The 21,129-nt window shown below is 33.1% G+C and overlaps 1 long non-coding RNA gene across 1 annotated transcript; it reads left to right on the top strand.

Annotated features, from left to right (window-relative positions):
- The first annotated feature begins 10,668 nt into the window (after nt 1–10,668).
- On the top strand, nt 10,669–15,027 carry LOC143258018 (uncharacterized). Its single transcript, XR_013032091.1, has 2 exons — nt 10,669–11,050; nt 14,879–15,027. It is a non-coding gene; the product is annotated as an uncharacterized LOC143258018 (long non-coding RNA).
- Nucleotides 15,028–21,129: the final 6,102 nt, after the last annotated feature.

The following is a 21,129-nucleotide window of genomic DNA, read 5'->3' as shown; positions in this document are numbered from 1 at the left end:
ACCTTTCTTCTTCAGTGGCAAACATATTATAGATATACTACTACCCTTAAAATAATGAAGTTTTATGTACCAAAGAAACTAGTTGTAATAGTTTTATCATTACCGTTTGAGGACATCATTCACAATGTACAAAAACAAAGGTGTTACTTTTAATATCAAAGTTTATCCACAAGTTCAAGTTTGATGCATTTTTATGTCTATTGTTTAATAGTACGTTTTACTGTATTTTAAAGATATAATCCTCAACAATAAGAGATCAATTGTTCTTTATAAATGCGTATGTCCCTCCTTTTCATTTTTTGAGGTATATCTAGGTTTTACCACTAGGTGACTCTCAACTCATATAAAATAATATATTAATTATGCTTGTCAAAATGTATTAGTATTAAGCCTACCAATGTTATATTTTTAACACTATGTTCTTCAGTCAGCCTATTAGGATCTTTGAGATACAATAGTGTATAATAGCTTTTAAACTATGCTATGTTCGCCATATTCATTACCGGCTCAACCAATACAGTAATGGCTGCTCCATTATTTATATAAGCTAGCTGTTACAACTAATTTGTTCACGCGATAAAAACAGCACTTTCTTAATAATTAAAGAAACTATCTACTGTTTTACAACATATTTCGAACTGTAACACATCTGTTACTGGTGGCTGTTTACCACAATAAGCTCAGTTGGTGATCGGAAGTAATTACAAATTCGTAAAAGCTTGATAACTGGAAATTTGGATTAATCACCACAATTTGATGTTATCACGTCTTTTCAAGTTATATGTTTAAAGAAAGTTTGTTTGTTCTTAAGCCTAAAATTACTCAATGAGTTATCTCTCATGGGCCCATCATAGGTATCAAAATCTGATTTTTAACGTTATAAACCCTAATAATTACTACCTGGGCCACCGTGGGTATCAGAAAGAAATAAAAACCGATAACTTCATAATTATTTCATAAGATCTACAGATAGTTGTAAAAATATTAACATAATTTTGTTATCTGATATTAAACAACAAGATATATTTTGTATTATTAAATCATTCTTTATTATTTTATTATTCATAATTACTTTTATTTAAATTATTTTGCTATTTTTATGTTTAAGTAATTAACTGAAATCGTACATATTACGTAGAAGTACAATAAATGCTTTATGTAGCTCGTAGGTTTGTATTTCAAATGTACCCATATCAAACACATTTTTTGTACTTATCGAGATACTCTTTATTTTCCATTCTTTGAGAGTTAGTTTTAATAATAGCTACTAGGTAGCAGCATTATCTCAGCATATGGTTAAATTTAATTTACAAGGCTTTTTATCTCTAGATTCTATATAAGGACGTATGCTATTGAACTGTAGAAGAAATGTTATATAAACATTTAAAAAAAGACATCACTTATCTTATCCTGTAGAAAATTTGTTCAATCGCAAGCCACGTGTCAACATAATAAATGAATATTACAGTGAACACTAATACATGTACTGTTGAGCAACAATAGTCCTGTCGTATAAACACTGAAAGTATCATTTAAGTGGCTTTACTGTTTATATATTTTTTTTTCTTTTCTTGAACACATGTTAAAACTAGACAAATTCTGCTGAATTTTGCGCAAAGATATTAGAGTGCTAACAGCGCTAACAATCACCAAATTTGATTTTGTTTGAAATTAAGCACAAAGCTACACAAAGGGCTGTTTGTGCTCTGCCTATCGATGGAATCGAAACCCAGTTTTTAGCAATATCCCACGGGTGGGCAAATTTAAAGTTATAGGGAAAGGAGGCAGTGAACCCCACTCACCGCCAACTCTTGAACTATTATTTATAAAAGAAATTAATGGGATTATCCTCCATAATATTGCACGTCCACGACTGAAAGGGCGAGCATTTTCGTGACGGGTATCGAACCTTTCACGTGTAAATTGCGAGTCGATCGCACTAACTACCAGGTTATATTAATTATCTTTGTCACACTACTAGCTTAAGATGGGCCTGGCATGGCCAGGTGGTTAAGTTACTCGACTCGTAATCCGAGGGTCGAGGGTACAAATCGCCGTCAGACCAAACATGCTTGCTATACTCACCCTTTCATCCGTGGAAACGTTATACTGTGACGATCAATCCCACTATTCGATGGTAAAAGAGTATCCCAAGAGTTCGCGGTGGGTGGTGATGACTAGCTACCTTCCCTCTAGTCTGACACTCCTAAATTAGGGAAGGATAGCGCAGATAGCCCTCGAGTAGCTTTGCACGAAATTCAAAACAAGCTTAAGATGTAGAATTCTACCTGAACGGTCACAGCAGGTAACGACATCTATACCAGGATAAAATGAGAAGTACAGTTTTGAGTAATATTGGCCCTCACCACCACATCTCAGCTGCTAATACAGTACTTGTATCACGACACCCATAGAAAATCAATAAATAAAATTGAAAAATTTTATTACACTAAAATTATATCAAAAATACAAAATTATAGCCATATTTTACTGAAATAACGATGAATTATAATAGCAAAATATTTTGGCGTTAGTCGACAATGGCAGTATATTGCTTCTTACGAATATTTATTTTTTTCACTTAGGTAAACTCATAAGTCACACCAAACATACTTGCTGCTTGCCCTTTCAGCCGTGGGGGCGTTATAATATTACGGTCAATCCCACTATTCGTTGGTAAAAGAGTAGCCAAAGAGTTGGCGGTGGGTAGTGATGACTAACTGCATTCCCTCTAGTCTTAAACGGCTAAATTATGGAGGGCTAGTGCAGATAGTACTCGTGTAGCTTTACGCAAAATTCAAAAACAAACAAATAAACGTTTGTGATGACAAGAAACCTACTTAAAGTAAAAATGTATTTCAGGACAGCTGGTATGAGTATTAACACTTTCACCAGAATGAAACAGAGAACAACGTTTCGACTTTCCTTTGTCATTTTCAGGTAAAGAAAGAGGAAGGTTTGCAGGGCGCATGTCTTAGGTACGAGAGTGTACGGGTACGAGAGTGTAAACGGGTACGAGAGTGTACGGGGCGTTGCAGGTGGATGTTAGGTTATTAATTAGTATAGATATACAGGTGTTCCTTCATATTGGTTAAATTTTGGGTTTAGTTGTTGTATAAGTAGACTTCTTTGATTGCGTTTGTTTATCTTTGTTTTCCTACTTAGTATCTGGGTGTTTTCTATGGTTATGCTGTGTTTATTTGATTTGCAGTGTTCAAAAACATGTGAATGTGGTTTTTGCGTTTTTTGAATCTGGTTTCCATTTTTATGCTTGTTTCTCCATTATAAAAGTTGTGGCAGTTGCTGCATTGCATTTTATAAATTATGTTTTTTTTTTGCTTGTTTGTCAGTGTAGTTTTTGCATAGCATGGACCTTAGTTTTGTTTCTAGTTTTTAAATAAATTTGGTGTTTACTGGAATGTTGTGCCTGCCATGAGACGGTGTGATTATAAGGAGGTTATATATTCAAATGTTTTTTCAACTTTGTCTACTTCTCTTTGGCAGCAGACGAGTCGACTGACATCAGTTCAACAGCACAGCTGCTAGTTTTGGTTCGTGGTGTGTCGTCATTGTTTGATATCACAGAGGAACTAATCGGCATGGGTTCCATGAAGGGTCAGACAACTTGGTCTGCTCTATTCGAGGACACAGTACGACTGTGTAATAGTGTTTCATTGGATTTCACGAAACTGATAAGTGTGACAACTATTGGAGCACAAGCCATGACCGGAGAAAGTAGTGGGCTGGTAGCACTGTTGATGTTCTGCATCGAGGAAAGCAGAACAGACAATTGGTGAAGTTGCACTGTATTATTCACCAACAGAACCTATGCAATAAAGAACATGGTTTTCAGGCACTGATGGCATTAGTGACGAAAACTATTAATCTCATCAAATAACGAGGGCTCAATCACCGTCAGTTTCGAAGTCTTCTTGGATAAATTGATTCAGACTATGGTGACCTTGTGTATCACTGTGAAGTACGCTGACTGAGTCGAGGGAAGATGCCCAGAAGATCCTGGAAGTTGATTGATGAGGTGATAGAATTCCTCAGAAGCAAAACAAAGACACAAAAGTGATTTCCATGACTGATCCAGCATGGCAAGCTGATTTGACCTTTCTGGTCGACATGACACAACACTTGAATGATCTGAATTTGAAGTTACAAGGCAAAAATCAGCTTACAAATCACGTCTCAGCCTTCAGCACAAAGTTGCAGTTGTTCCGGCAGCAAGCAGCATCAGGTAACTTCGTGCACTTTCCAACTTTTCAGTCACAGCTACAGAAGAATCAGAACATTGACACACAAGTTTATGTTGGGAAGCTAGATACCTTGATTCAATCCTTCAACTCACGGTTTCATGACTTTGACCAATGCAGATTGTTGAAGAAACTTTTTGCTGATCCGTTCAGTGTGTCAGTGGGTGACTTGTCAGCAGAATATCAGCTCGAACTCACAGATCTCCAAGCATCTGATGAACTGCGTGCTATTTACCGAGAAAACAGTTTGCTTGACTTCTACAAAACGTTGCCTGATACATTTGCTAATCTGAAAGAGAACGCACGTGTCCACACCAGCATGTTTGGCAGCTCATACTGCTGCAAACAGGCTTTCTCGCATATGAACTTGAACAAAAACAACACTCGCAATCAGCTGACTGATGATCATCTGAAAGCAGTCTTGCGCCTTTCAACGTCAAACATCAAGCCGGACATTTCTAAGCTCGCAGATGACATGCAGCACCATCCATCGCAATGACTTTGTGACAGTTGACGTATCATAACATTTCTTAGAATAATGTGCAAACTCTTTGATATAATCATTATTTGTGTGTTCTGAAATGTGATGTCCATCTTGTGTGAAACAACTGTGAGACGATGTTAATCTTCACTTTTTTGTGGCCCCCAACGGTTACGAGAAGTATGTTTGTGGTCCCTGAGTCAAAATGTTTGTGCACCACTGCTGTAAACCATTCTTCTATACCTTCTCATTGAATGATTTTTATTATGTTTCTTAAATAAAGGAAACAAAGTAGTGTGGCGTGGTTGTTCGGGGGCTCGTCTCGTAATCTGAAGATCACTGGATGAAAATCCTTTACTAAATATGTTCGCCTTTCCAACTGTGGAGACATAGAGGTTAGTTCCACTATTCGTCGGCAAAGAGCACCCCAAGAAGAAGACAGACCAATGTTCTGTTGAAACATGTTGTATGTTTCCATGTTGTTATTGTTTTTTTTAATATGCATATAAATAGTCGTTTGTTAACTTATTGGTGAATTTTCTTAGTGACAGGTTTTGATGACAGTAAAATAATACATGATTTCTTCACTACGCATTCCATACTATGTGCCCCCAGTAGGGCAGCAGTAAGTCTAAAAGCTTATAACGTTAAAATCCGGGCTTGAATGTCCGTGTGGGTACAGGACTGATAGCCCATTTTGTAACCTTATGTTTCACTACAAACGAGTCCCCCACTGTGGCAGTAGTAAATCTTCAGATTTACAACGCTATATATCAGGGGTTCGATTCCCCTTAATGGACATAGCAAATTAGGGACAGCTAGCCCCTCATGTAAGTCTTCCAATACCCAAGTTATAAGAAAAAAGATCAGACAAACGAACACAAAATTATTTGTTTGTTTGAATATATTATACATCACACGTATCCCTTTAAGCGTTATAAGTCCTCCTGTTATTTTGAAACCATATTTTCTAAGACATAAACTAGAAACTGATAAATGTCACATACAAGAAGAAAGGTATAACTGTTAATGCTTAAAATGTAATATTTTCACTCTTTCAGTTTAAAGTATGCGACACTTTTATTTATGTTCTAGGAATCTCATTTATGCGGCTAAATAAAGAAAGTCGAGGAATATTTTATCAATAAAACTACAAGTATTAAAAGTTTAGCTACAATATTTACTAAGAAACCAAATACACAGCCAAAAACTTACCATAAAATTAACAGTGTTTCACAGTTCAGATGAATTGTGACAAACAGCATCGATATATCAAAAAATCACGAAAGATGAGAGACACATTCTGCCTAAATCTAAACCAAATTTATTAAAAAACACGTTGTCACAGATTACAAATTACACTGAACGGTTTGTTTATCTGTGAATACAATCCACGATATAAGAACTTAAACTTCAAATGTCACCTTCACTTTTCGAACACTGCAAATTAAGACCAAATATGTCATAGTAGAAAACCAACTCGTAAATATCATTAAAATAAAATAAAATGAATAAAATTATATATTAAAACATTTAACACCGCCCTCTACAAAAGTATTTTGTCCTTCCGGTCAGTTACGCAAAAAAAAGAAGGTCGAAACGTCTCAAATGACTGTATAACTTTTTTTTTTCATATTGACAAAAAACTTCAGTTTGAATTGACGACAACCATTGGCATTATGCAACTAGAAATTATTCAAAGACAAAAGAAAATCTGTTACAACTGAAACAAGTATATTGAAGAAGAAAATAGATTATTACAAAGTCTGCGAATGACTTCTTTTGTGTACCGTAAATGTATATGTTATTACTAGATTTCCTTTTTAATAGGGGAGAGGGAGCATATAAGTGTCACAAGGACCAGCATGGCCAAGTGTTTAAGCACTTTCTAGACCAGTAGGCCCGATAAGGTCCGAGGGTCGCGGGTTCGAATCCCCGTCACACCAATCATGCTCGCCCGCCGTGTGGGTGTTATAATATGACGGTCAATCTCACTATTCGTTGGTTAAAAGAGTAGCCCAAGCGTTGGCGAGTTGGCGGTCTTACACGGCTAAATTAGGAACGGGTGGTGATGACTAACTGCCTTCATTCAGATTAATAGTCAAACAAATAATTTAAACAGTTTTTGTATTATATTGTTAAAGAATATAATAGGTTTGCTTGTGTATAAAATTCGTATTGGGTCCTTTTTTTTAGTCTTATGATGAAATGAAAGTGAAGACTCTAAATTTCTGCTTCGAAATTGTAAATTGAAACTTTTATAGATTATGGCACATATCGTGAATTTGGATGTATGGTTTCAGATTTATGTCTAATATTGTTGTACAAGCTAATATTGTTGTACAAAAAAAAAAATTTTTTTGACAGTTACAGGTAAAAGTATATATATATATATATATTTATTTATGCTTGTTTCTTTAGAATTAAGCACAAAGTTACATAATGGGATATCTGTGCTCTGCCCACCACGGGTATCGAAACCCAGGTTTCCAGCGGTGTGAGCCCGTAGACAAACTGCTGTGCCCCTGGTTGGTTATGTTCATTCACTGATGATGGTCTTGCTCTGTGAATCATAAGTATAGAAGAGCTATTATAGCGAAGAATAGATAAAACAAAACTTTTAAGTCTGAATACGACAGCAAAATATCTTGTTGCAGCTTAAACTTGTAGAAGGTCTGAATTTTTCATTGAAAAAATAACCAGTTTTAAATGAAAAACTCTACTAGGTTAAAGATCAGACGTTATTGAATGCAACGAACACAAGGTTTAGTAGTTTAAAAGGTAAAAAGGTAGTTGTTTACAAAGATCATTACCAGATGGATACTAAAACTCATACATTGCACTTGATATCAGCCCAGTCACAACACATAAAATTAATTTGAATTATCCGAAATGGAGTTAGAGTGCGTGCTAACTGCTGAAATTATGTAATTCAATACGTACACAAAACGGAGTTAAAATAATTATTTAGTGATGTTTTGACAGAAAACTTAGCTACGAAAATTCTCTTACTAAAGAATGGAAATGATATGCAGTTTGCTTGAAGTTAATGTTAAACTATATTGTGTATAAGTGTTAAAAACATATATAATTGTGAAATAATTACTTAACAGAATGATTACTTTCACATAATGTAATAAACTTCATCTGCAAAAATCGATTTATGCATTCATTCAGCAGATGTAAAAACTAAGAAATTTTAAGGCAAAACAAAAAAGTTACAACATATTTGTTAAACGTATGATTTTTATAAGAAAGATCTATCCTGAGGAAAGAAACTTTTGTAAAGGATCTAGTGTACGTGCCCATTAGTTGCATACTACCTTAAATACAGGTTCCTCCAAAGGGACAGCGGTACGTATTCGTATTTACGACGCTATAATCAGGGGTTTCATTCATTTCGGTGGATACAGAAGAAAGATCGAGACCACACCCCTTCACTAGCTTACTTGACCCCACCTACTCCGTACTGCTGAGTGAGTGAACGTACAAACGTATATTAACATGGAATCGCTGATAAGCTTCAAAGATCATTCAACAAAGTCAATCAGTCAGTAGAACTGAGAAATGTGTGGTTTCGTGATTTTAGTTTTTGTCTCTATTCTAACGTCTTTCTCAAGTGATTCAATAATGTAATTTTATACGTGGTTTTGTTTGTTTACCAAATAAGGGTGTCTTTCAAATTGACAATTTATTATTTTGTTGTTAAAGGTATATATGAATTTTTACAGCATATAAACCTTCAAGCTTATGTGCAAATTTATGCATTTTTATTCTCACAAAAGCTGATTTATATACTAGTTTTATACATTGCTATGTTTGTAAAATATATCTGGTCTTTAGTTTGCTATTTTAATGAAATGGGAATTTATCATACGTCTAACACCTGAAAAAAATTAACAGTAAGATATTCAATTATCTTAATTGATTCCTATGATATGTTTATATTAATTTTGAATCACATCATATTTAATTATCAATTATACAGTTATTTATCATGTATAAGTATTAACTGATTAATTTAATAAGTTTAATGCAAATTGTATTCAACTAAACACTATACACAAGCATTAGTTAATAATGTCAAGATAATTTTCTAGTTCATTATAATAACTGATCATATTAAAAATATTTTAATAAAAACTAAATTATATCTTACTTAAACATAGATTAAAATACAGCTTTCTCAATCATAAGAAGAAGTTGGTCATTTAAACGCTTTCTCTCATACATTCTGCATACTGTACTTTGTCAAATATAAACAGGAGTTGGTCATTTAAACAACAGTTTCTCCCATACATTCCGCAGACCCAACTTTGTCAAATATAAACAGGGGTTGGTCATTTAAACAACAGTTTCTCTCATACATTTCGCATACCCTACTTTGTCAAATATAAATAGGAGTTGGTCATTTAAATAACAGTTTCTTCCATACATTCCGCAGACCCTACTTTGTTAAATATAAATAGGAGTTGGTCATTTCAACAACAGTTTCTCTCATGCATTCTCCATACTCTATTTTGTCAAATATAAATAGGAGTTGGTCATTTAACCAATAGGTTCTCCTACACATTCCGCATACCCTACTTTGTCAAATATAAATAGGAGTTGGTCATTTAAACAACAGTTTCTCCCATACATTCCGCAGACTTTGCTTTGTCAAATATAAATAGGAGTTGGTCATTTCAACAACAGTTTCTCTCATACATTCCGCATATTCTACTTTGTCAAATATAAATAGAAGTTGGTCATCTAAACAACAGTTTCTCCCATACATTCTGCAGACCCTTCTTTGTCAAATATAAATAGAAGTTGGTCATTTAAACTACAATAATGTCTTACATAATATTACAATCAACAGCATATCATCACTTATGAGACAGTTCTGGCCAGTCAATTATCATAAATATAAACAGTATTTGCTTCATTTTCTCACATTTCATAAATGTTAAATAAAGCTAACAGTGTCTCGTATAACTTATCAATATAACGCTATAATTCCTAATAGATTAGAATCTGTTGACCAAGTGACTAGTGCTTTGTTGTAAGTAAATAACAATGAGTTTCGATAGACTTTCTCGAAACATTACACTGAACTGAATAAAATAAAACTACCTCTTCTTTACCTTTACCTTTCCAAAATAAATTAACACCATATCACAAATAAATAGCTGTTGACTAGTTTATAGTAAATAACGAAATTAAACACCGTTTAACAAATAAGAAGTTGTTGACTAGTTTAGCTAATAACGGGGTTAAACACCGTATAATAAATAAGAAATTGTTGACTAGTTTAGTTAATAACAGAGTTAAACACCGTATAAGAAATAAGAAGTTGTTGACTAGTTTAGTTAATAACAGGATTAAACATCGTATATTAAATAAGTTGTTTTAGACTAGTTTATTTAGTTAATAACAGAGTTAGACATCGTATCATAAGTAGGTATTTGTGGATCAGTTTAATTAACAGAGTTGAACACTGTATCATCAGTAAGTAATTACTAATAAGTTTAACAATTTTTATGTATATATTTAATAAGATGAGGAATATGGTGTGAAACATCAAAATCTCTCTTACGAATGTCAAGATTTTGGCTTTCAGTAAAGTGTTATTTTATAATACAATAGCACCGTTTTTAATGATACATTTATTTAGTGTTCACAATATTGCTTATTGTTTTCACTGTTATTTAAGTGTGGAAAGATATGAAACAATAAGTTTCAGATGGCTTTAAAAGCCTACGGACATGAAATAGTAATTACATACAAATATAATCACAAATAACAACAGTATAGTTTCGACGCTTTTGTTTTTAATATATACAATGTGAGGCTCCATCAAGACCGTTTCGCATAAAGTTGATAAGTGAATAATGTGTCAGTTCAGGTCACGAAGTCGCTGGTCTGTTGTTGAGCTGAACAGAGAAATCGAAATTCGGCTGCTTACTACAGGAGCTGCAGACAACTTTTTGAAGGTAACGTCTGAGCTTAGAGAAAGAAGATTAGAGTATACAATACAGAGAAACTCCTGGAAATTGCGTTAGACCCAAGAAAAACATATAAAAAATCGCTGCTTGGAGAACATGTTGCAAGTTCCCAGAATGACAATTTCTTTAGATTTAGTTTTCAGACATCTTTCAGCGTTTCTCGCTGTACTAGCCGAAATATGATTAATCACGTGACAGCTCTAAAGTGCTATTACATAAAATATTGTAAGCCAGCTGGAAATTGACACTGAGTAGTATTAAGAGAAAAAGAGAGTCATATCAACTCGATTTATATAGGAAGTCTGCTTCAAACTGATGTAAAGGTATGTGTTATTTTATCCCAGGAGATTTTCTTAGGAAACTAGAGTAATTTTTTATCTGAAACCTTTAGTTGTTGCGAAGGTCTATTATTTCGTAACATTCACTTTATGTCACATGTTGCAAGTGGTCTCGCGAAAAAAAAGAACAATAAAAAATTTAAATTGAATGACATCTACGGACAGTTCTTTGACTTTCTTTTGTTAAATCTCGTGTAAGTGCCGTTAATAATACAAATATTTTCAGTTGTTTTCTCTATATTGTTTTAGTGACAACTCTTACATGCCTCAGAGTAATTAGTTGTTCAGTTGCATAATCGTACTCTAATATAACTATAGCAGCTAGCAAACTAATGCTTTAAAAATTCTACGCGTATGTCGTTACTGAACTTAACTTGGCGCAATCATAAATCATTTGAGAAAGTACAGGTAAATCATAATTTATTTATCATAATACTATATAACTGGTAAAAACTTTATTCAGTACCTTTCTATAGTACCGAATGCAAAATAATTTCATTTATAAATAGCAATTATTTAATTTCTCTCAGAATTTCTGTATCAAGTGGTAAAATAGGCTTAGTTTTATCAAGAAAACGTTTAACGTTTTCGTTGCAATAGTTCATTGTTGATGCTTAACGTATCAAGTGTACAATATTAATTTTAATTGCAGTTTAGTACTGCAATAAACTTAACACACATATCAACTTAATTTATAGGTTCATTCAACAGTGTTTATCAAGTAGTGGAGGTAAACATTTCTTAGCAGAAAATATAATTGTTAAAGATTTATATGTCTGTTTGCTACTGATTAGTCTAACAATTTTATTATTTATCAGACTAAGATATCTTTTATAATTACTATATTTATGGTAAGGTGTTTGTGTGTTTTTATAAACCAAAGCTACAAATAAATCAATACATCTTTCTTACGCATACACAGATTCAGTAGGGGTGTGTTTTTAAACCAGTGATCGAATAAAGACTTTGTTTGAATTTAAAAAACTGAAATCAAAGAATGTAATAGTTTGTTTGTTTTTTACAAACGTACGTTATCTATGCCGTTATGTAGAATAATAGAATATTCTGGGATCTACGTTCACGTCCTTCTTAGCAGTTATAACACCTAGCTCTAAAATCCGCACCTACATTCAGCATAATCAATCGTCACTTTGTAACAGGTCGTAACATATAATAAAATTCTGCTACCTTAAAAACACAAGTAGATCAGATTATGAAACACAGCTGCTAGTCATTGAAAAGTTGGCAGCCCACCAAAATTCCTATCTGAATCAGCATGGTTAAGCAGTTCTATTTAGAATGATGCTACAAACAATCGGCAGGGACAACTATTAAAAAGCTTTTCACAATAACTTGCCTGTGATTAGTCCGACAATAGATAATAGGGTTAAAGCATCACGTTAGCCATAGCTAACCAGTAAATGAACAGGTACAGATGCTGTACAAACTTGGTCTTAACGAATTTTTTGTCATGGTAGGTGTACAAAATAGACATAGTACGGAAGCCAATAAACACCGAATAGAATAACAACACTGGTAAGCATACAAACAATCTGTCAAGTAAGTAATAACAAAAAGAAAAATATAGCTAAATCCACATAAACGACAAAGATGTTGAAATTAAAGAATGTGTTGAATGATCGCCAAATTTTTGTTATATTTTTATTTGAGGAAGAATTACGTTTCGATCAGACGCTCTTAATCAGAGTCGCACAGTTTACAACAAATGCGCATGCGCAGAATCCAAAGAAATTACATGTGTAGTATTTGGAATGTTAAACGCGATGTTTTTGTGCAACATCTATTGCATAAATATTGCAAGCCAAAAAAAAAAAAAAGATAAACAGAATTCAATTTAAATTTAAACAAAAAAGTGGAAAAATGAATTTGAACTTATTTGGGAAATATCCTAAGCAACATCATTAATATATATATATATACAAAAGACGACCATCTGACCACTAGTGTACACAAGTCACACACACACCTATATTTCGAATATTCCCACACTTACTTTAACAAAAAGTCAATACCATACTCATTATTTCTACGTCTATGTAAACTATTTATTGATGATAACGACAACAAATCTAAATCCAAATACATGGAAATTTTCATTTTTAAAAGACACTATTCTTAGTCTCTCATCCATGATGCCGTCACCAAATCTACTTCATACTTCCAAGATCAAACACTCAACCCTACCAAGAAAGAAAACACCGATTGCATTCCACTTGTACTAGCATACCACCAGACCAACAAGAGGATCAAATATATTATATTAAACAATTACGCAATACTTACTGTCGATTCTACCGGTAAATTTCTTTTGAACGACCCACCCGTTACGTCTTACAGACATGACAAAAATAGTTTGTCACATGCCCACATATAAAACCACCACACACATACGAGAAAAGAAAAAAATAACTTTTGACATAAGACAGTTCTTTACATGTAGCACTGAATGTATCATTTACTGCATAATTTGCAAAACATGCAATACTTTATACGTTGGACAAACAGTCCACCGACCATATTAAACTGCAGAACCAGGATACACCAATAAACAAACCTTTCATCATCAACAACCACAGAATCAAGAACCTTTCGACTCTTTGACTTATTAGTGCTTCAACAGGTATTCACAAAAGAGAACGATTAGAAAGAAGATTAATCTACAATATAGAGACCCTACAATCATCTGGTTAAAATAAATGCTTTTCTTTCCAATAAACTTTTATTTTTCCATTATTTGTTTCATCTTTTCTTGACTTAAAATATTTAGGTAAAATAGGTAATTTTGCACAGAAAGTACAGCGGTAAGTCTACGGATTTACAACGCTAAAATCAGCGTTCGATTCCCCGCGGTGGACTGCGCAGATAGTCCGATGTAGGTTTTCTATGGAGAAACACTCAAAGGCCAAGTACGCAATTTCTTTAAATTCTGCGCATGCGCCTTTGTGATAAACTGTACGACCTGACAGAGCGCTAAGCTCGTAACGTCATCCTTCTTGAAATACGATTATAACAAAACGTTGGCGATTATCTAACCTGTTCTTTAATAAAATGTTAAGTAAGTAATGACAAATTAGAATAAATCTATCTTTTTTTTTTTGTGGTAAGTAATTTGAAATAAAAAGTATTAAATTCCAAAATCGATTAAATAACCATGGAAATTGAGAAACAAAATAGGTTAAGAGACGTTTACTACACGTTGCCACCCAGTGGCTCAGCTGTATGTCTGCGGACTTAAATGATAAAAACTGGATTTCGATACCCGTGGTGGGCAGAGTAAAGATTGCCAATTATGTAGTTTTGTGCTTAATTCTAAAGAACAACCTACACGTTTATTAACGTTAAATTTTATTCGATGTAAACTTATGATTTCAGTGTTGGGGTCTTCGTCAGACATAATTTTCTTTAACACAGGCTTAACTCAACCTGCCTCAGTTAAAAGTCCGGTTGGACAGTAGCAACTTTTTGGAATTACCATACTGAAATTATGGGTTCGATTCCATTCCATGACCATGTCATTTAGCTTGATGTGTCTTTCTTATAACAAAACACCCCCCAAACCAATTTATATGTTAACTACTGGTACGATCTACTTGATAAAAATTACACTATAATAATTAATGTTTCTAAAATATTACTAATATATAAAAATATAATAACCGAAAACTTTTAGAATATTTAATTCTTCTAAAATGTCATTATCACCAGTTGATACTGACTGAGGAGCTAGTAGAGATTTATAGAATGGATACAAAGATATAGGTGAACTATATTTAGTCTGAAACTAACGTTTAGGATCCTGGAAAGCCTTCAGTGAGGAGTGGTGTGCTTTCGACATGACTGACAGCAGTACGAAGTAATCGTTTGCAATGTAAACTATGCAACAAGACAATTATAAAATATTACAATCCTCAGAATAGAGCATGACCAGACGTGACGACATGGTAAGCTCTAAAGTTGTTTTAATATAACTCACTTGTGTGTGCTATACTAAAATAATATCTGTGTGGTGCGTGCATATACACATATACCCCGAGATTTATAGACAAGGTTATTAAGAAAATGTTGTGGCGTTTAGTATTTTAAACCTTATTGACACGTGGGCTAAACGGCCAGGTCAAATATGAAATTGAAACATTAGCTATCCTGATTTAGAATTGTTGAATGTCTCTTTTATATTTCACTCACGGTTGAAAATACAGTTCAGTGGCATAATGCGCACTCGAACCTTGAACATTTCTACTCTTAAGTAGTACATTAACGGCTAGGTTACCAACTAGCCGAAGAACACTTACTGTTAATTATACTGTTATAACATATGAGTAACTTAATTCAGATTTTATTATATTATAACATATGTCCAACTGGCTTCAACTGTCATTCTGTTACAACACAGATGTGTACATCTTCATTACTTTTCATAAAACAAATGTGAAAAACTTCTTTTACGTGAGATAATCAAAATTATTAAAAAATAATAATTTATCGAAACGCAACTTGAGAGAAACTACAAATTGTAACATAATGAAATTGCGTTTTTCTTTGAATTATAAACCAAAGTAACAAAAAAAGTTTCATTGTTTCTGACACTACTTTATGTTCACTTTTTAAAATATTTATTTTTTTGTTAACAAGCTCCTTAATTTTAAAACCAAAGGGAGAAGTAACTAAACGTTTTAATATCCTAAAACTAAAAATTGGATCAGAATTCCAAAGACTCAAGGAGGAAGTAACTAAACGTTTTAATATCCTGAAGTTAAAAACTAGATCAAAGTTCTAAAGACCCAAGGGAGGAGTAACTAAACTTATTAGCATCGTAAAGCTAAAAACCGAATCAATTCTCCAATGACCCAAGTAAACGTTTTGACACCCTAAAGGTAAAACTGGATCAGAATATTGATACCAACTACTGAGTGGTAATTAAGACCAGGTTTGAGGTTCTGCCAAATAAAGAGGCAGACCTAAAATAATCATACAACAACTTCTGAGGTGAGTGTGGGATATAGGAAGAGACACAAGATTATTAAAAGAAGGTATAAAACAGATTATTTGTTTGTTTTCGCGTAAAGTTACTCGAGGGCTATCTGTGGTAGCTGTCCCTAATTTAGCAGTGTAAGGCTAGAGGGAAGGCAGTTAGTCATCACCACCCACCACCAACTCTTGGGCTACTCTTTTACCAACGAATAGGGGGATTGAGCGTTACATTTTAACGCCACCACGGCTGAAAGGGCAAGCATGTTTGGTGCGACAGAGACTCGAACCCGCGACCCTCATATTACAAATCGAACGCCTTAATCCACCTAGCCATACTATAAGTTCTCTTATTCGGTTTTTACTCATATTGCTCTCAGAATAAATAAATATAGTTAAAAATGATACCTATCTATATATACATATTACATGAAATATGCCTTTTTTGTACCTTTCTTCGAAGGTTTCTAAAATTAACCATTCAAAGTTTTATTAATAAATATAATATGCACCAATAATTATGAAAAAATGAACTAACTCATAAGTTTTGTGAATTTTATTTAATTCATTTTACTTATGAAATCTTAACCCACAAAAACAATGAAATATTTTTAACTAATCTAATGAGAGATCTTTTATTATCGAATAGAATTGCATGCATCCTCACCAGCGATCTGTAAAATAATTACATATACACAATAATAGCTATGAAGTTCCCAAATGGCGATGCCACTCCTGTAACATCAACAAAATTCATTCTTGTTTATTTTTCAGCTCGTAAATATAAACGTTCATAAATTAAACAGTCGTTTACGACAATACTGGAATGCTACAATGTGAAATATTAATTAACGTATTAATTAAACCAAAGAACTTTATCTGTACAAGGTAATTATTTTCGATTTATTGAATGACCTTTTAATTTTACTCAATCTTGATTTACAAGGATAAATAACAAAAAAATTCCAAATATGTTATTAAAATTAAGAACACAATACGTAGAAACGTTTTTGATAATACTCCAGGTTTTAAACAAGAGAATGAAGTGTAGGAAATAAAATATAAATTATTAAAACATATGTATTCCTTGTCAATCAGGCCTGGCATGGCCAGGTGGGTTAAGGTGTTCAACTCCCCGTCGCACCAAACATGCTCGCTCTTTCAGCCATGGGGGCGTTTAATGTTATTGTCAATCCCACTATTCGTTGGGTGCCCCCGCTAGTACAGCGGTATGTCTCCGGATTTACAACGCTAAAATTAGAGGTTTGATTCCCTTCGGTGGGCTCAGCAGATAGCCTGATGTGGCTTTGCTCTAAGAAAACAAACACACACACACACACTATTCGTTGGTAAAAGAGTAGCCCAAGAGTTGGCGGTGGATGATGATGACTAGCTGCCTTCCATCTAGCCTTACCCTTCTAAATTAGGGACGCCTAGCGCAGATAGCCCTCGTATGGCTTTGTGCGAAAATTAAAAAACAAACAAAACCCTTTCAATGTACCTCATCTCTCGTTATTGGCTCAATAATGAGCCTGAAGTTTCAGGGCGTTAAAGACCTGTTTTTAATTCTGGTGGCTGACACAGTACATATAGCCCATTGTGTAGCTTTGCGTTCAAGAACAAAGATAACAGATATTTATCTCCTTAAAAAAAATGTATGTGACGTGTATTGCGAAAGTCCTGCCTATTCTCTAAATTTGTAGAAGATTATCGAGCGTAAGAATCAACAATATACGATGTGTATACGTAAAGTACCAGTGATTGCCACCATTATTGCCAACTGAATTTTCGATAACCTCACCTAAAGTTTATAAATCACTACATGTGGAGAAAGTTTCATATCATTGTTGATTTGCTATAGTTGGTATACTATAAACTTCGGAAGCTATAACGATTATTAACGTTTATCAATCGGGAAACTACAGATATTTGACCACGAATGTTTGTAGATTTCGAACATTACAAACTGTTCAACTTCAGAGAATTAATTTGGACGCTAGTATTTCTAGGAAAATATTAAATATCTTCTGCGGGGAAAACACAGCTTGCACAGAAACGGCTTGAGATCAGCCAAGAATAGAACTAGCTGGCTAGCCAATAAATAAAGCGTAACAATATCATCTTAGAATTAAATCGTTCATCCTGAACCATCTCAGTATTGTTTGTTAGTTTGCAAAACTTTTGTGTATAAATCATTGTTATTATATTCTTATTAATTGTATATTAAAATATATAGGTGGTAAGAAAGAGAATTGTGTGTATCAATCTTGTTGGCAAATATCATACATTTTGCACATAACGACATTTAATTACTTTCTAAATTAAAGTTTTCGGTATTTGAAATCGTAATAAATAATAAACAACTGGAAACTTGTCAAAGATAAATTATAATACGTAACAACACTAGTAGTCCCTAATCTTGATAAGATAGATCAGAGGATAGGTTCCCCCCCCCTAATAGCACAGCGGAATGTATGCGGACTTACAACGCTAGAAAACTGGTTTGGATACCTGTAGTAAGTAGAGCACAGATAGCCCTTTGTGTAGCTTTGAGCTTAACTTCAAACGACTAAGAGGGACAGTTTCGGAAGAATGTCCAGGTAAACTGCAGTTATAATACCTGTTTTATATATGGTAAGAAGATGCTTGGTAGACACAACAAACATGGGAACTGTGTGAAATATCAAAAACAACAAAAAAACCTAGAGTCTGAGTAATTGAAAAACAAATTTTTATTTCGGTTTTGAAAAAGCTATAAATTATTTGTTGAAGAATCAACTTCACTTGGTGAGAGTTAATTAAGTGACATATTATATATTACTTATGATAACTCAAAAAATAAGAACCATGTAGCAACAAGTTCCGTCACCACATATAACGCAGGCCTGCAATTATAAACTTCATAAAAGTTGTTTTGGTTTTAATAACGAATTTTATATAACTCTACCACGCAAGTTTTTAAAATAATATTCATTTTTCTTTTTTAATAAATCAAGACGAAAAAAAAACTCTCTTATGTAGATCAAATTATTATTTCTTTTACTGCAATGAATATTTATTATTATTATATTTGTTATGCTTGAGTTCTAAAGCGATCGATAAGACGCTTAAGTTGTGATTGGTTTAGAAAAGTCTATAGCCAGTGGTTGCAAAGATGCTAAGCATTACAAAATGTGACGTTCTGTTAAAAAAAATCTGTACGTGATAAAAAAAAAAACGGGTATCATTTTCGGATTCAACGTACGGGAGTTATTGCAGAAAATATAAAAATCTCAATACAATAAAACTGTCTCAAGCCTGTGTTATCACAAGACATTGTTTTCTGGTAGTTAGTGATTCCACTGTAAATCTACACAATAAAAAATAATTAAAAGTAAAAACTCACTGTCTGTTATCAAATAATGAATAACTTTGATTGTCTTAGCTTTATAAAATAAACTACGTTTGTGATAGAAATACCGTCTACAAAATACTCGGTATATTTATTTCCATATGTCAACATGAAATGTTCAGTGAAATAAGTTTTATGTTTGCTTTTAACAGTCGATATTAACATTTTACTGTTACTACTTTCCTAACATGTTACTTGGAATCTCTATTTTACAAACGTGTTACTTGGAATTCCTTTTAACCTTAAGTTTTACTGGAGTCACTATTATTCTGAGATGTTTCTTCAATTTCCTTCCTATCAATCTGACATTTTACTATTCGCTGTTACTTTTAAGTGTTATTTGGCGTCACTATTATTCTGACGTGTTGTGAAATCTTTATTAGGGTAATGTATTACTTTTAGCCACTGTTATTAAAACGTGTTAGTTGGAGTCATTATTATTTTTGCGTGTTACTTGGAGTTCCTATCAATATGAAGTAATTATTCCAAACTGTTGCTGGAGTTGATTTTCTTTCTACTGACTTGTGGGTCAGAGTCGTTGTTAATTATTTAGTAAGTTTCTTCTAGTTGACGATACTTCATACATCGCTGCTGGAACTGGGAACATACGTAAAAAAAAAATACATAAGTCGTTACTGTTATTAAGTTAAAAGCGTATGTGACAATAATTTATACGTGTGATGTTGCTAAAAGTCAGTATTATATGAAATAAATGAAATATTTAATTTTTTTTAGGTGGCAGGTTAGGTTTATCATTCTGTTTATACTTCTTATTGCATATAAACACAAAAACGATGTCACAATATCACAAAATACATTTTATTTACAGCTTTATATATGTAATATGTTGTTTATAGTATTTCACAAAGCATATTGTTTGCGGTCTTAAATAACACATGTTGATAGCGCAATTATATATCAGGCTTTGTACATTAATCATGTTGTTTACAGTACTGTACGTAGTATTGCTAAAGGTAACTGTGTTATACATAACATTTTGCTAATGGTGACGATGTTATACACGATAGGGTAAAAGTTTTTGTACATTTGGTACTAAACAAAAATATTACAAAGACAGTTAAAACCAATTTAATTATCGTTTTGTTGTTGTGTTTTTCAGAATAACATGTAGAAATTAAATTGCGTTCAAAACGAAACAAATGTATAGTCGTTGTTGCTCTACCCTGTATATGACATGTTGCTTTAAACACATCTAAAATGATGTTTACAATATTACGTATGACACACTGTTCACAGTATTACGAGTAATATGTTGGTCACGTTATTATATCAGGCTGATTGCAATGTAGGATTTTTAAAGGTAAATGTGAAAAAGTAAATCTTTTTTTTGTTTAATTTATTTAATCAAAATATAAAAAAAATAAGTTATCTTAGACTTAGTACACTTCTATCACTAAGTTCTTGGTTTATAAATACCACTGGACGTCCTTTGATACAATGAAGTCTTCTAAGGAACTTTCAATTGAGTTTTGATTTGCAAACGTTTCGTTTCCAAATGTTTAAAAAGTGATAATCTTTATAAGGTGGCTAAGGTACGGTTTCATATTAAAGTTCGTTTAGTGTCTGAAAAGTAATGCATAAATCATAATATCGAGCATTATCGTGAAGCACTATGGGTCCTGTAACAGATTTACTGTTGTACGTTTGCTTTAGTGCCTACACT

Source organism: Tachypleus tridentatus, chromosome 7, assembly GCF_004210375.1.
Source record: "Tachypleus tridentatus isolate NWPU-2018 chromosome 7, ASM421037v1, whole genome shotgun sequence".
Lineage (NCBI taxonomy): Eukaryota > Metazoa > Arthropoda > Merostomata > Xiphosura > Limulidae > Tachypleus > Tachypleus tridentatus.
This window is presented reverse-complemented; position numbering and strand designations above follow the sequence as displayed.